Source organism: Lutra lutra, chromosome 3 (assembly GCF_902655055.1).
Source record: "Lutra lutra chromosome 3, mLutLut1.2, whole genome shotgun sequence".
NCBI lineage: Eukaryota > Metazoa > Chordata > Mammalia > Carnivora > Mustelidae > Lutra > Lutra lutra.
The window spans coordinates 45,844,293-45,860,458 of NC_062280.1; the positions used below are offsets into that span (position 1 = coordinate 45,844,293).

At 51.4% G+C, this 16,166-nt stretch overlaps 1 pseudogene; it reads right to left on the bottom strand.

The window, feature by feature from the left end:
- Positions 1-14,750: 14,750 nt before the first annotated feature.
- On the bottom strand, positions 14,751-15,207 carry LOC125095191 (cytochrome c oxidase subunit NDUFA4-like; annotated as a pseudogene).
- Between the last annotated feature and the right edge of the window lie 959 nt (positions 15,208-16,166).

A 16,166-nucleotide genomic window follows, 5' to 3' on the forward strand; every position in this document is an offset into this window, starting at 1 on the left:
ACCCAAGCTTGGGTTGGGGCCCACAATGACGGCCCCCTCCCCTGTGATGACAGGGCCCTCCCTTGCACATGGATGAGCTCCTCCAGCTGTGGTGTGGGAACCCGACAGCTGTTCCCAGCACCCCTGCAGGATGCTTGGGGCTGCAGTCTCCTGGGAGTCAGGGCACCTCTCCCAGTGCTTGAAGGCTGCCTGCCACGGGTGCTTGCTGCCCTCCAGTCCACAGGGGGCCTTAGGGACCGTGTTCTTGAGATGCTTCTAGGACGCAGGACACAGTCCACAGCCTTACAGTGCACCTGGGAACCCCGATCTTCCCCCCAGTCCTTCTGCTGCCCCTACTCCCCTCCAGCCTTTCCCCACCAGCTCTAACATTTCCCCTTGAGAACAGAAGGCCCCTGATGAGGACGCCACTCCCTCTTCTTTCTCTCACCTGTTGTCCGTCCCTCCTGCTTGCCCCCCCCCCACTGCTTTTTCTCCTGTCAAAACGGGAGCTGGGTTACAGTGGGCTAAGCCCAGGTTGGCGGTGGACCTCCTGCCCTGTTGGTGGGAAGTAGAAGAAGGGAGGTGTCATGACATGGACTCACCCAAGGTCACCAGATTGTGAGGATGGAGGCCTCGGCTGGGCCCATCTGGCAGCAGTGCGCCCGGCCTCGCCCGGGACAAGCAGGTCCAGCAGAGCTGCCTGGCCCCAGTTGGATGGTGCCCTGCTCCAGACTCCCCAGGGAAATACGAGGGTACAATGTTCCCCATCAACATTTCAGGATGTGCTCTGCTTACCTTCTTTCAGGTTATCATCCAAAATGCCCTGAATTAAAAACGATCTCCAGGAATTTAGAGAGAAACGCTCACTCTCCCATGAGAGTGCCCCTGACCCAAGGGCCCCAGGCCTGGTTTCATCAGGATGGGTGAGTGCGGGGGTGGGAAAGGGCAGGGCAGGGATTAGGGGAGGGTGGGATGAGGAGTTGGGGTGGACAACCGTGGGGTCAGGGGAGGGCTGGGAAAGGGCAGGGCTGCATCAGGGGGTGCCTGGTATGGGCAAAGGCAGAGGTTACACCCAGGACGCCCAGCCCGCAGCATGGGTAGTGTCCCTGGAAGGCCCTCCAAGAGTTTGGGACTTCTGTGCCTTGGGGTCAACAGGACTCTTCCACATTTGTCCCCTTCTCGGTTGGGAGCAAGACCCTTCTGTCTGTGGCCTCCCTCCCCAGCACCCTCAGCCCGGGCTCAGGCAGTGAGTTTTGGAGCTGGAGCTGGGTCTGTCATCTGACTCTGAGGTCTGTCATCCTCCGGGGTGGGCACAACCCGGAGCCGCTCTCTCCTCCCTCCTGCGCAGCATCACCTGTGTGGCCCTGATCCCTAGTCATTCTCCAAGGGTACCTGGGGACAGTCACTGGGGCAGAACATCAGGAAAGCCCTTTTCTGTTTAGCCAGAGGCCTGTGTCTCCTGCTTCGCCCTCACGGGACTTCAGAGCCAGCGCCCCGAGTCACCGTGAGAAGCTCTGCGCGTGTTCCTCTTCTGCCTGGTTTCTGGGGCGGACATCAGAAGGCAGGCAGCAGTCAGGGACAGCTGGCCTCTAGGGCTCATCCTGACTCCTGACCCTGTGCAGCGATGTCTGCTTTTTAAATGTGAGAGAAGCACGGAACTGGATTAACATGGGCTCTCCCCGCCCCATCATCCGGCCCCACCCGAGGGAGCACCCTGAGTGGGGGGAAGGGCAGCATCCTATTGAAACATGATTTGCAAACATAAAAACAACGTGAGGCTGATTTCTTAGCCTGTGGAGTGGAGAGAGGGTCAAAGCTAAACAAAAAACCCCAAACAAAATATACTTCGCAACTGGAGGAGGAAGTAGATTTGCTAGTGCCCAACATAGTCTAATTAGAGACCTCAACTGGGGTTTTGCAAATGAATTATTTACAATTCTTTGGGGGAAATGATTATAATAATAACCTTCACAATTCCGAAATTAAGCTTATTATGCTCTTTTCCTCCGCTCCAGAAACTCTCTGAGGTCTGTCATCAAGCAAAACCCAAGAAGCAGTGAGGTGAGCCTGCTCTCCTCGGGGCCGTGCCCATGGTCCAGCCCTGGACCCTCCTCAGGCCTCAACGGGCCTCAATAGATCCTCGGATCCCCGGTGGCATGCGCTTTCCAATAGGAGAGCTGTTTCAGGTCCTCTGCCCCCTCCTGCCCTTTGTGGCTCCCCACTGTGATCTAAGGCAAGTTGTAGAAGCTCCAAGAAGAAATCAGAGCACCAGCCTCTATCAGAGGCAGATCCTAGAACTGTCAAATTTAAAAGTAACCAAAGACCGAGGGCGATTTGCTGCCACCTTGACTGGAAGTTCAGGGCCTGTGTGCTCGAGAGGCACCCCAGGAGCTGGAAGCTGCTGGCTAGTTCCCACGGGAGCCCCCCCAGGTGCAGAGCCCACTGGACTCTGGAAGACCCTTCGTCCGGGTGTCAGGACCATCACCTGATCTAGCACGCTCTTGCTGATTCTAGTACTTTCCCTGCCAGCTTGCTGCTTCTGCACAAGGAGCCGTCAGTCCAGGGACAGGCCTGTAGTAGTGTCTCACACAAAGCCCAGGCCACAGGCTCTGCCTGAGGAGGGGTGGGTTTTGGGTGTGTGAACTGCTTTACACATCTCCAAGGGCCTTTTCTATCTCCTGAGGGTTCTGGGAGGAGGTGTTCTCAAATTTCCTTCTTTCCTGGGAGTTGGGGAGGGGATAGAAAAAGACAGTGAAATCAGCAAAGATCTAAACGTCCTAGAAAAAAGTCCATGTGGCTTCCTTTATAACCGTGGGTAGGGAAAGGCTTTCAAGACATCACCAAAAATCCAGAAGCAATTGAAGAAAAGTCGAAAAGATAAATGGCAAACTAAGGGGCAACATTTATCACAGATAATGGACTAATATCCTTGATATATAAAGAGCTTGTGAAAAATCCAAGAGAAAAAAGATCCACAAATCCGGTGGAACAATGGGTAAAGACATGACTAGAAAATTCAAAATAAAATATATGGCCCCTGAATCATATGAAAAGATGTTTAGCCTCACTCACAATAATTAGAACCATCATTAAAATGAGACCAGTTACCATTTCTCATCTGTCAGATTGGCAAAGAAGAAAAGGGAAGAACTTAATGATACACATTACGGATGAGACTGTGGGGAACCAGTCATTTGCACATTGTTGATGGGAGCGCAAAACATATATCTTTCTTTTTTTTTTTTTTTCCTTAAGACTTATTTATTTATTTTAGAGACAGAGTGAGAGAGACCGTGAATGCGGGGAGAGCCAGGCAGGGAGAGAGAATCTCAAGCAGACTCCCTGATGAGCACAGAGTCCAACATGGGGCTTTATCCCAGGACCCTGAGATTATGCCCTGAGCTGAAACCAAGAGTTGGACACTTAGCCGAGAGCTACCCAGTCACCCCCCAAACACACATCTTGCTGGAAGAGAATGTGGCAATATCTAACAAAACTATGTATCTATTTAGTCTTTTGACCCAGCAATCCCTATCGCAGGGATTTACAGGGAAGATACTCCAACTATACACATACACATTTATACAAAATTGCAGGGTGGGTGGTGTTTTCTTTTATAATTACAAAATATTGGAAACAACCTACATGCCCACACATAGGAGGTGTTTTGGATAAACAATGGAGTAGCATGCAGCTGTAGAAAGAATGAGGAAGGCTGTTATGGACTCACGTGGTATAAATGTCAACATACATTAAGCAATAAACCCAAAGTATGAATAGTATAGTATAGTATGCTAACTTTTGTATAAGAAATGGAAGGAAATAAGAAAAAAAGTTGTATATTTATTTTGCAAAAAGAAACCAAGATAAGCAAGAAACTCATGAAATCAATTTCCTAAGGGGGCTTGCGGGTGGAGGTGAGAATGGCATTGGTGGGGGGACCAAGAGGGGTTGCTACTTCTCTGAATAAATTATGTCCCTTTGCTTAGCTTTTGACTTTTTAAATCATGTTAACATTTTTTATGTATTCAAAGCATTAAATTAAGTCAACAAAAAAAGAAGGAAAATATCTAAAGTTGTATATAAACAGAAACAAATGAACCCATCTGCCATCAAGTAACTTCCATAACTGTGGCAAACTGTATTTTCCAAAGATGACAGTAACCTTCTCCCTTATTCCACAAACTCTTCTGCAACGGTCCTTGACATGTCCCCTATCCAGAGGTGGCATGTATATGTCTACCGTCTTGAATCAGGAAGGTTCCTTTGATGTGAGGAAGGCTACTCTGCCAGAGACAGAGGCCAGTAGAGGGTCCTGTTGAGTCTTTGGATGATTTCAGCCTCATCTATATCCGTGCATCCATAGGAGACATCTTGAGCAAGAATCACTCAGCTGAGTGCCATCAGCCTACAGCACTGTCTGGGGTAATAATAAAATTTTTTAAACCTCAAGCTTTGGGTGGTCTGTTACAAAGCAACAGATACTCAGAACAATAACCACATAGAAGACAAAGAACTTATTAAAGTAACTTTGGAGGATAACCTCAGTTTAAAGAGAAAAAAGATATTTTAGCTGGGTATAGATCTTGAACATTAGTCCATCTATTGTGAAACTATTTTGTGTGTGTTCTATGATTGAGCACATGAGGAATTACACTGATGTTTTGGGGGAAAGGAGAGACAAATGTGAAGTAGCAGAAGGCAAGGAGGAACTCGGTGGTGTTGGACCAACATGAGAGGTGTGTGGTTGTGTGTGTTCCCATTTATGGGGTATCTTCTCTATCCACTTAAAGGACCTGGGAACAATGATGCCCATCAGCAGTAAGCCACTAGTGGCCAGATGTGGTCCCTAAACACCACCCATTTCCCACTAAAAGAAACCATGCTTCCTGGGGGAAATGGTTGATTCCAGGACTGAAACAAGAAAGAGGAGCCTAAACTGTCCTATTCCACCAGCAAGTTAGAAAGTGCTCAAAACAGGAGGAAAGCATATTGGAAGGGAGGGGCTGCCTCTGGTCAAACCTGAGATAATCTGAGCATAAAAATAAATCATGAAGACAAGGGACTAGAACACATCATACTTTTTCAAGAGAGTGTTTCGTACTGGTGTTGGAAAGCAAACCGGAGAAGGGAAGTTTCTTCTTTACAGTAAAATATCAAATAAGAAATGTGGAAGGAATGACAAGAGTTAGGAAACTGTAATTTTGCAACCAACAGCACAACGAATGATTCTTGCAGGACTCACCACTGATGTTAAACGAACGAGTCCAAGTGTATTAGGAAATAGTTTATTTCCATGGTTTCAATGTACCCCCCACAGACTATTTCTTAACTACCAAAGGGAAGAGTATTTTTAGGGTGGAGAAGTCTGAAAACACCTCCTAGCCAAGAGATCAAAACACATCACCAGCATTGGGCAAAGGGGTTTTCTGTGCTCTGTGAAGTGAGCTCACGGAGAACACATGAGTTGTGCCACACTTTTGCCCAAAATGCAAAACATACGTTGGATCATAAAGAAACCTTCTGACAAACTCAAGTGGAAGGATGTTCTTTGAAACAACTGACCTGTACTCTTCAGAATGTCCTTGTCATAAGAGATAAAGGACACACCCTTGCCATAGCATTATTCACAACATCTCAGTGGTGGGCACAAGCCAGGTGGTCCCGCCCAGCTCTCTGCAGCCCCAGGGAGGCATATGGGTGCTGCTAGCTTTAGGGAGACCCTGCAGATCTCCACTCCTTCCATTGCTCAGGAGTACCCTGAGTGTCTGTCTAGAGCTTCCCATCCCTAAACTCAACAAGTCTTCACAACCCCCGGGAAGAAGCATGAGCTGTGAGGTGGGACCTGTGAGTAGGGTTCTGCCCAAGGTCAAGACAGCAGCCCCGTTAGTGATGGAGCTCACCCTGGAGCCAGACTCTGAAATGCCAGACACCTGCTTCCCCGCCCCCAATCCCACCAGGCCACAGCTAACACATGGCTCCTGAGCAGAGATCTGGGGTCCCTCCCTGAAAGCCTGGGGAGAGGAGCCCAGCAGGGCCCCGCCTGGCCGACCAATACCAGCCTCTCCAGAGATCAGCAGGGGTTTGAATGTCGGTGAGGTCTGCCCCCCAGGGGACTGTGTGTTCACATATGGGAGAGGCAGGCAGTCTGGGTTCCTGGGAACACAGGGAATGCTCCCGGTTTTCTCACTTCTGGGAAAGCTGTCCCCTGTCCTGAGCCTGTGTATCCCCTTCTCTGCAGATCCTCAGGGTCAGAGAGTGGCCTCGGGAGGCTCAGTGCCTGCTTCAGTACCGTGATAAGCACCATCTGAATACATCATTGGGCAGGTTCCTGGCTGGCCCCAGTTCTCAGCCACAGAGGGTTTTAATCAAATTTGGGGATAGCTTCTTCCTGGGGCACTGGTCCTCCTCTCCCTGCAGGCCGCCTTGTAAAAATGGTACCAGCCTCTTGGCAGGCTCGCTGGGGCCCAGGGGCGCTCAGCTCCCCGACATTTAATAATAAAACTTTCTGAACTCACAAAACATCATCGGAGGCCCACCCTCCAAGCTGGTTGTTGTGGTCGGTGTGTGCAGCACAGGGATTTCATAACATTTTTATTGTTTTGGAAAGGGCTTACTTGACCTTCGTACGACCTAAAATCAACAGTCAGAAAGCTTGAACATTCTTTAAAACATTACCTTTTCTCCTCCAACCTTGAGGTCTTGGCCTGCCTCTCTGCCAGGGACCCGTGGTTAGGCCTGGCCCACAGCGGGGCATGGTGACCGTCGCGACCGGCCCTCTTGGTCGTGGGAAGGGAAGGATGGGGCAAGGGAAGGCGTTTTCCTCGTCCACACTCAGAGCCTTTCCCATTCTCCAGTAACACCGAAAAGATTAAAACTTTTCATCCCACCCTGGACCCAGAACTATTGCTCTTGGCTGCAGAACAGCAAAGTAAGAGTAATTAATGGAGGGCTGGAGACTTAGGAAAACAACAGCCTGTTTAATAGGGCGGGAGGGCCCTTTACGAGGACTGTGGTGCCCCACCCAACCTGCAGTGTGGCCTGTCACCATGGCTCCTGAGGCTGGGCCAGCAGCGACTCCCCATGCATTGCCACCAACAGCTTCAGACGTCTCGTAAACTTCGAGTACGTCAACGGCAAAGCCTCCCATGAAGGCAGGACCCCAGGAAGGAAGGTCAGCTGAGTAAAAGTCAAGGGAGGAGGCCAGAGCACCCAGGTCCTGTCTGTGTGCAGGACGCCCAGGCGGGCCGGGGCCTTTAAGTCCACCAGATCCAGACCCAGCCACCCACTCAGCTCTGGAGACCAGACCTCTGCAGTGCTGATGGCTGGGGGTATGTCCCCTCAAAGGACCCCACTTCTTCATAGGTCTACATGTTCCCCGCCGAAAAAGGCACAACTCATCCCTAAAACCCTCTCTGGGGCCCAGCCACAGTTGGTAAAGGTTTGGATTTATGTTTTTTAAGCAGGTACCTTTAAATATTGGATTATCTAAGCGCTACATGTCTTTTAAGTGTAGTCATGGTTCAAATGTGGGGGCGAAAATAATCTCTCCCCGGGGCTGTAGGCACGTTCTGGGAAGTGGAGCCACAACGGAGGAAGGCCTCCTGCACTAAGAAGAGAGAAATGAAATGCTCTTTGGCAGCCCGAGCGTGGACCCAGCAAGCTCTGAGCAGGGTCTGAGCACACACGGCTTCCTGATGGAGAAGTCTGCTCCGCAGAACATGGGTCTCTGGGACGCGTGTCTGTGCGTGAGCTCTCCAAGCCGGCACAAAGACGCCCTCCCTGAGGAAGAAAACAAAGTCGGACAGCTTACATCTTGATCAAGGTCACGGCTAAAAGCTGGAGGAGCCAAGAATAAACCAAGCTCTCTGGCTCCAAGCCCCGGGCTCTTCTGCTTTGGGGCTCAGACTTGCATCAATTCCCACATCTGGAATACGATTGCGACCTGGAGAGGAACTTGTCATGCCCCTGTGCTCCATGAGAGTATCAGCTCTGCCCTGAGATCCCCGGGCTGCTGCGTTAACTGTCACATTAAGGCTACTGTTCCTGTTTCCTGTCTCCGGGAACAAAGACACCCTTGGGTTTCTGAGTTAACAAGGGTTAATGCTGGAGGCTCACTAGGTGGGGAGAGGGGATATGGGGTCCAGCTCAGAGCAGCCTCCCAGAGGACTGGACACCTGCTCCGGGAGACTCCCTTTTCCAGGCCCTGGCCAGTGCAGGTTGACCTTCTCCCCTGGCCTTTGGTCTCAGCACGCGGCTTCCATCTGTCTCTGGGCATCCGCCCCCCTTCCAGCTGCCCATTGTGTCTTGACATCTTAGTACCCCATAGAAAGGACTCGAACGTCTCTTTGTTGTCATCCATTCTGGAATGTCCCTGCTAAGCAGAGCTCAGGGGCCAGGCTAGGTCAGAGGTCATCAGGGAGTCTACCAGGGATGGCCTTGGGTTGACTTGTTGTCCCTGGTCCAGGTGGCTATGGCCAGTGTGATTTGGTCACACGGTCAACACCCTCGGGAGGCAGCTTTGGATGACGTGGACACCCAGAAAGAAATGAAGAGAGTACACCCCTGACGGTGACCTCCAGTGGTCAGTGGTGGGAACAGAAGGAGGGGACAAGCCTCTAGAACGTGCCAAGCCTGCACTAAGCATTTACGCAAGAAACACTTGTTTTCCGACTACCCATGCTTTGGCCGGTCAGCCTTCTCGGCGACCCGCCCTTCTGTTGCTGGTCACAGTGATTGGCTTCCCCTCCCCAAGGGGACATTATGCACCCCCTCCGCCGGCCTGGGGCTCTGCCCTAAATGCACTCTGGCCCGTGAGATGCAGGCAAAGCGATGCGGGACCTTGGGGGCCAGCGGCCGTTCCCAGCTGCCTCTCCATAGCGCTGTCCCAGGTAGGGACCCCTCTGCTGGCCTGGGTCCCCGTCCTGGGACCGGGCTCGACTGTCCCCTCAGCCTGATGCAGCCCTAGGAAGGGCTCCCCATCAATATGTCGCCTCCATCATCCTCATTTGCTCTGACCCTTGTGTTCGCTCTCTCCCCAGCCTGCCCCAGTCACATGTTTCACGTGCATCTTTGCAAGCCGCAGCTGGGTTTGGGGTTGGAGGCTTGACTCATCACTTCCGGTTTTCACACGTGCGTTTAATCCCTTTGTATTTGCGGCGATACTAGCATAACTGAAGCGGTTTCTGCTCTCTGATGTGACCCTTCATTGACCCTGGTTTTCCTTTGTTTCCTCCTACCTTTTTGGCCTTCCCCCAGCAGGAGACTGTTGTTGGAACCCTTCCTTTCCCTGGACCAGTGTGGAGGGTGCGGGTTCCGCTTCTGTTCTCGCGTGGCTAAGCTGCGATGTCAGCCTACCTCCCTAACCAGATGGTCTCCGACGAGGTCTAAGGTGTGTGCCTCCGCTTCCTGAATCAGGAGAGACATGTGGGGTATTTTACCACCCGCTTGTTGTCGTTGCTGACTACGAATCCGACTCTTCCCGAGGAACCTCCCCCTTGGCGGCTCCACCTGCCACCATCCCCCAGCCCCTCGCAGCCCCCGTGGTGGCCGTGGCTTCCTTGCCAGCCTCTGTCCTTGGTGAGTTCCTTACACCCACCTTCTAATTCACCTACTGTCTCTCGGCTCCTTTCCCAATTCCGGGACTGTTTTTTCCAGATTTGGACTCAGATGCTTCCGTGTCTATCCGTTCTGATGTTTCTCCTACCAATTTCTTCTTAGAGCTTCGTGCTCTTCTTAGGCTCTTACTTGCCTTTTCTGTTTGAGATGCTAAAACCTTATCTTAAGGTGGCGTCTTGTTTTCATTTAACAGGGAATGGCTATGTGGGTTTTATGGTATTGAGCTATATGCTGTTTTTCTGGTGTTAGCTACCCCAACAGATTTGTGTGTTTAGATTTCTAGATTCGTTTTGGGTAGAAGATGGTTTTTTGTGTGTGTGTCTCTCTCTCCTCTCTGCCCCTTCTCTCTCCACATTTCCTCCTTCTCTCCTCGTCCGCACTGCTGCCCATCCTGTCTGCCTGTCTGCCCCCACGGACCCTTCCTCCAGCCGGATCTCTGAGCTCTGGTCCCATAGAGCCCCGGGCATGTTCCAGTCGCTGAGCAGGTAGTGTTTAGCCAGGTCCTTGATGGGGGTCCTCAACTCTCTTGAAGTTGAAACCCTGGGAAGCTTCCAACTGGAACTTTCTTTCTACCTCCCCTTCTGGGTGGGGTCCCCATCAGTGCTCTCAGCCACCTTTCCCACCCCGTCGATTCGGAACCAGGAGCCCAGCTTACACCCCACTCAGTGTTATCTGTCTCCGTGATGTTTGTGCTGTTTTGACCTCGACTTCTGACAATACATTTTATTGATTGTTTGCTATGCACCTGGACCAGAGAAGAGGCCTCAAGGCAGGAACCTGCGATGAATGGTATATTATCTAGAAACCCAGAAGGTTCCTTTCTTTAATCAGTTTAAAGAATCAAAAAAAAAATCAGTTCCTTCCTTAAATCAGTTTAAATCCAACTGTGAGGAAAGAACCTAGATGTCCATCTACAGACGAATGGATAAAGAAGATGTGGTATATATACACAATGGAATACTATGCAGCCATCAAAAGAAATGAAATCTTGCCATTTGCGACGACGTGGATGGAACTAGAGGGTATCATGCTTAGCGAAATAAGTCAATCGGAGAAAGACAACTATTATATGATCTCCTTGATATGAGGGAGAGGAGATGCAACATGGGGGGTCGAGGGGGTAGGAGAAGAGTAAATGAAACAAGATGGGATTGGGAGGGAGACAAACCATAAGTGACTCTTAATCTCACAAAACAAACTGAGGGTTGATGGGGGGAGGGTGTTGGGAGAGGGGGTGGGGTTATGGATATTGGGGAGGGTATGTGCTATGGTGAGTGTTGTGAAGTGTGTAAACCTGGCGATTCGCAGACCTGTACCCCTGGGGATAAAAATATATGTTTATAAAGCTGTAAAAAAAAAAAAAAAGAAAGAAAGAAAGGATGAATCCCCAAGTTTTGTAGCAACATGGACGGGACTGGAAGAGATTATGCTGAGTGAAATAAGTCAAGCAGAGAGAGTCAATTATTATATGGTTTCACTTATTTGTGGAGCATAACAAATAGCATGGAGGACAAGGGGAGATGGAGAGGAGAAGGGAGTTGAGGGAAATTGGAAGGGGAGGTGAACCATGAGAGACTATGGACTCTGAAAAACGATCTGAGAATTTTGAAGGGGTGGGGGGTGGGAGGTTGGGGGCACCAGGTGGTGGGTATTGGAGAGGGCACGGATTGCATGGAGCACTGGGTGTGGTGCAAAAATAATGAATACTGTTATGCTGAAAAAAATAAAAAAAATTAAAAAAAAAAAAATCCAACTGTGAGCCCCACCCTGGGGGGGCTGGTGGAAAATGCAGTCCCCTCCCCTCCAGAGGCACCGAGGAATCAAGAAGTTTCCGAGGTGCCCAGAAGAGCTTGAAGGGCCTTGAGCTGTGACCCCCCACTGGGGTCGCTCCCCGCATCCTTCCTTGGCCTTCAGGTTCACTTCTATCCCTGTGCCATTCTTGGTGTTCAGGAATCCTTACCAAAGACAAGGACCGTGGTGCCTGGGTCAGTGTTCAGGAACTCAGCATGGTCACCTTCTGAGCTCTCTCCCTCCTGGACTCCGCTGCGGGGCTCTGCGCCGATCCTGGACCTCTGGGACCACCAGTCCCCTCTTCACTGTCCCAGGGAATCACTCTTCCTTCCTCCTCAGTCCCTGGCTTTAGGGTTTTATGAAATGGGTTCAGGTTTTTACAAAAGATAGAAAGGGCCTTTGGCTACAAGCTGCTTTGGCTTCCTGCCTGGGGATAAAATGATCCCGGAGGCAAAATAAATAAATAAATAAATAAATAAATAAATAAATAAATTACAAAGATCCGGGTGACGTGCTTGAAATTGGATGAGGAAGAGAAATTCGGAAAGCACAGTAAAGATTAATATTCTTTCCCAAATTATCCCATCACACAACCCTCAAGAGCTAGTCAATGAAGGAATGATCTGCTTCCTCAGGGAAGCAGAGGGAGATCTGATAGTCACCACCCACAGCCCCAGAAACTGAGAAACATGGGGCCAACCGTGCCAGCGGCCACCGTCTCTCCCACTGGGTCGGCCCTGAACCATCACCACACTGCAGCTCACAGCGAAGGCTTGGAGTTACCCAAAACATCACAAAACAGTGACTGTTGTTTAAATTGTATTTTGCTTAGTAAGTCGGGGGAGGGCGTTTCTGTACGTTAGAATGCTTATCATCACAGAAGTGGGTTTTGTTGTTGTTGTTGTTTGTAAGTTTGTCTGTTAAAGAGGGAAGCATCAGTGATCTGGAAAATTCGTGGGGACAGCAATGCTGGATCAATGAGGTGTCGCCCCTTCCGGAATCATGCGGTTTCCTCACAAACTCACTGGGGGCACCTGGCAAGGCTGTGCCCTTCTGTCCTTGAGTGCATTTATCCAAAAGGTACAAGATCTAGTGGGGTCAGTGGTGTCCACCAGGAACATCGCAACCTGACCTTAGTTGGGCCTTCGGCAGGGACTTTGTAGATAGAGTTGAGATGCAGATCTTGGGAAGAAATCCTTCCAGATTAAGGTGGGCCGTCAATCCTACAGAGAGCATCCTTAGAACAGAAGAGAAGGGGAGAAGACACAGAGATGCGGGCAGGCGGCCGTGCAAAGAGACAGAGTGGAGGCTGGGTCTGCAGGCCGCGATTGCCGAGGATTGCCAACAGCCTGCGCGGGCCACAGAAACCAGGAGCGGATTCTCCCCCAAGCTTCCAGAAGAACTCTGCCTTGCAACAGCACATCATTGGACTTCCAGACTCCGGACCCGTGGGAGCGTCCATTCCGGTTGTCTCAAGCGGCCCAGCTTGTGGTCACTGGTGGTACGCACGTAGGAAAGTCACATGGGAGGTTAAAGCTTCTCAAAATCTGCAGGCGACGGCAGAAAGAGGGTCATCATGGAAGTAGGAATGGCTCCGGAGAGCGGAGGGCAAACACGACCACGTTTGTCACTCCTGTTTTAACTGGCTTCTAAGCTGGCTCGCGCAGGAAACAACTTTAGCTGAGGGCACACGCCGGAGGAAGGGCTTCGGGCTTTGAGGACATTCGCCAGGAAGAGAGGAGCTTGCTGTCTGTGATGAGTGACCTCCGGAGCTGAAGACTTCTCATTTGGAAAAGAGATTAATCTTCCGTACAGTAGTTCCTGAGGAAGCACCAGAAGAGGGCTCGGTAAGAGAGCTTCCTCTCGGGGAGCAGCTGCGGTTCTCCCGGAGCCCAGGGCACCAGCTGCCCCGCAGGAGGGGGCTCCTCGGCCAGACAGCCTGAGTCTCTGCCCACAGCCGCTTGGGCCAGACCCGAGAGGCCCCGAAACCTGACTGTCTGCAAGCCCTTTGTTCGGGCTCTGAGCCATTGGTGCTCTGACCCTTCTGTGCTCTGACGTGTCCACACTGACCCTCTCACGTCCTCTCTCAGGAAACTGGCCTCTCCCAGAAGGGGCCCAGGAAGGTGCCTTTTCATCACGAGCAATTGCGTCACTGGGTACGCCAGTGAATGGGTGTTCCCTCGGCTGGATGCACCCTGACCAAAGCCAACAATAAGGGCAGGGGCAGAGACTCAGCCGAGAACCATGGCCAGGACCCTCAGCCCAGACTCCAGAGAACCCACCTTCCCCGCCACGGGGTAGGGGCTCATCCCTTCAATAAAGCCCACCATGGGCCTGCCCTCTCCAGTTTCTGAATTTTGACCAAGATTCATAATAAGAGACAAGTTCTCACAACAAACGCCCTGTTCTCCTCTTCCTGGTTTTCCTAAAACCGACCTCCTCCAGGAAGTCTTCCTGAGCTGCTCCTCCCCGTCTAGCTTGGCTATTTCCTTATTTGGCCGAATCTACCAGCATTTGTTAATGAGCGTGTGTGTTTGTGACCTGGGCTTTTCTCTCTCTCCCACTAGACTGCAAACTCCCCGAGCGCAGGAGCAACCTCTGACCTGATCATTCTGACAGCCCCGCAGCTCCCAGGGGGTTCTGATGCACAGTAGGTGCTTATAGCCATTAAGATGAGGTTTGGCTGCAAGTAACAGAGACCCCCAAATTAGTAGGGGCTCAACCACACCCGGTTTGGCCTCTTGAGAGAGCACTTTGCGGGGGGGCAGTCCTGGCTGTTTGGGCGGCTTGGCTCCACATGGTCCTCCATGACCCAGGCTCCTTCTTCCCTCGGATCCACGTGGCCTGGCGGCCCTCGTGGGCTAAGGCAGCATCCAAGTTCAGCTGGCGTGTCCCAGGGGCAGACAGTGGGATGGGGAAGAGCTGAACTAGAGCAGCGTAGCCACTTCTCTCCAGGACACCTCTCAGAAGTAACATGGCCACCCCACGGGCCAGCCCTGGTCACGCGGCCCCACGGGCTGCTCAGGGGCTGGAGTGTGGCTTCCTTCTAGCCATGCACGCAGCTAGAAAGGATTCCATTTCTACAAAGTGTGGGGACAACTGGCAGCTGTGGCAGTGGGCTTCAACAATTATTTCTTGAATAAATAAGTCACTCAGAGCCTGTTCTGAACCTGTAGAATTTCCCAGTCACTCTCTTCGTTCATTGGTCGGGGAGGGGTGCTGGCTTCGTGGGGACTGGCCTCTGCATGTGTGTGTCTGGCCCCGAGGGATGGCAGACCACCGAGAGCAGAGAGGTCCATCTCTCTCCTCTGGTATTTTCTCCTGGTCCCTTGCCTCTCTTTCTTTCTTTCTTTCTTTCTTTCTTTTTTTTTTTTTTTCAAGTTTCAGGTATTTATTATTCAGTGTAAACCCCAACACAATACACCAACATGATTTCGTGCATTTAGAGCGGAAATATTTCCTGGATAAGTGGTAAATTGTGGGGATGGCTTCTGAAAGACCTTCATTTTAAGCAGCTTTATAGTGAAACATTTCATTTAGAAGTCTGGACCTTCTTTCTTCAGTTTGCTGTAATCTACATTCACTGAGTAGAACTTGTACTGATCATTGGGACCCAGTTTGTTCCAGGGTTCTGGGTTATTCTTCCTATCCCACTGACATCTGGATTGAACAATGCCAGGCGCAAGACATATAGTGCTGCTCCTGTACCTCCTGCCCCAATAAATACGAAGAGGGGGATCAAGCTCAGATGCTTCTTGGCCTGACCAATGATCTGGCGTAACATGGTTGCGGCAGAGGAAAGGTAAAAACCAACCCCAACAGGCCCGGGACTAAGTAAAACCTACACCGAGGATGAACGGACGTCCCCCTTGCCTCTCTTTCTGTCCTGCAACTCGCTCATGGTAGGGGGGCTGGTTGTCTGATGGTGGTGATGATGGCGAAGGGGGTAGGGACGCTTCTCCACAGGGTATGCTGAGGGCCAACTTCTGCCTTGAATGGTTTCCAGATGGGCTTCTACTGCTCCAGAAGTCCAGGATAAATGCACTGGAGAAACAGGGCAGAGCTGCCAACACACTCCAGTCGGGGAAGTATCATGACCATGGTGCTCTGTTAATCACTGAGTCAGTAAACAGGTGCTCTGGGTGGAAATGGCCCATTCTGAAGGATTTCTTACATATAAGGGAGATGCAAACCCTGGGCCGCCGGAGACCCCCTCTAGTTATAGAACCACCAACCTTCCTCCCTCCAGCCCACGACGGTCTCCACCCTCACCACCTCCCTCCCTTCTGGGTTTCAGGTGTCACAATCCTCTTTTCCACCCAACATATCCATCTGCCCTGGAGAGGACCGCTGGTCCGTCATATTAGGGTGGGATGGGAACACGCTGATACTTCCTTGTCTCTGTGAACAACGTGTATTTGCACTTTACATTTTCAAGATGAGCCACGATTGCTCATGGTGCTTTCAAGGGCCACATTATGCCTTATGTCCGCCAAGGCCGGCAGGAGCCCTGGCAGGGCATCCCTGGGTCTGGGCGGGTCACTGAGTGGAGGACAGACAAGACCTGGGTGGCCTTTGCTCGGAGCGGTCATCTGGGGACACCCATCAGTGACGCTCCAGGCAGCAGCAGGAGCAGCTGGACCAAGAACCCGCCAGGCCGAAGGGGGGCCACTGATACTGAAGGAAGGGACCTGATGCCTTGGCCTCCACGTCTTAGGGAGACCAGCCCGTTGTGTGGGTGCTCAGCCTTGCACACCCTTGGTCCCAGGGTGTCTCCT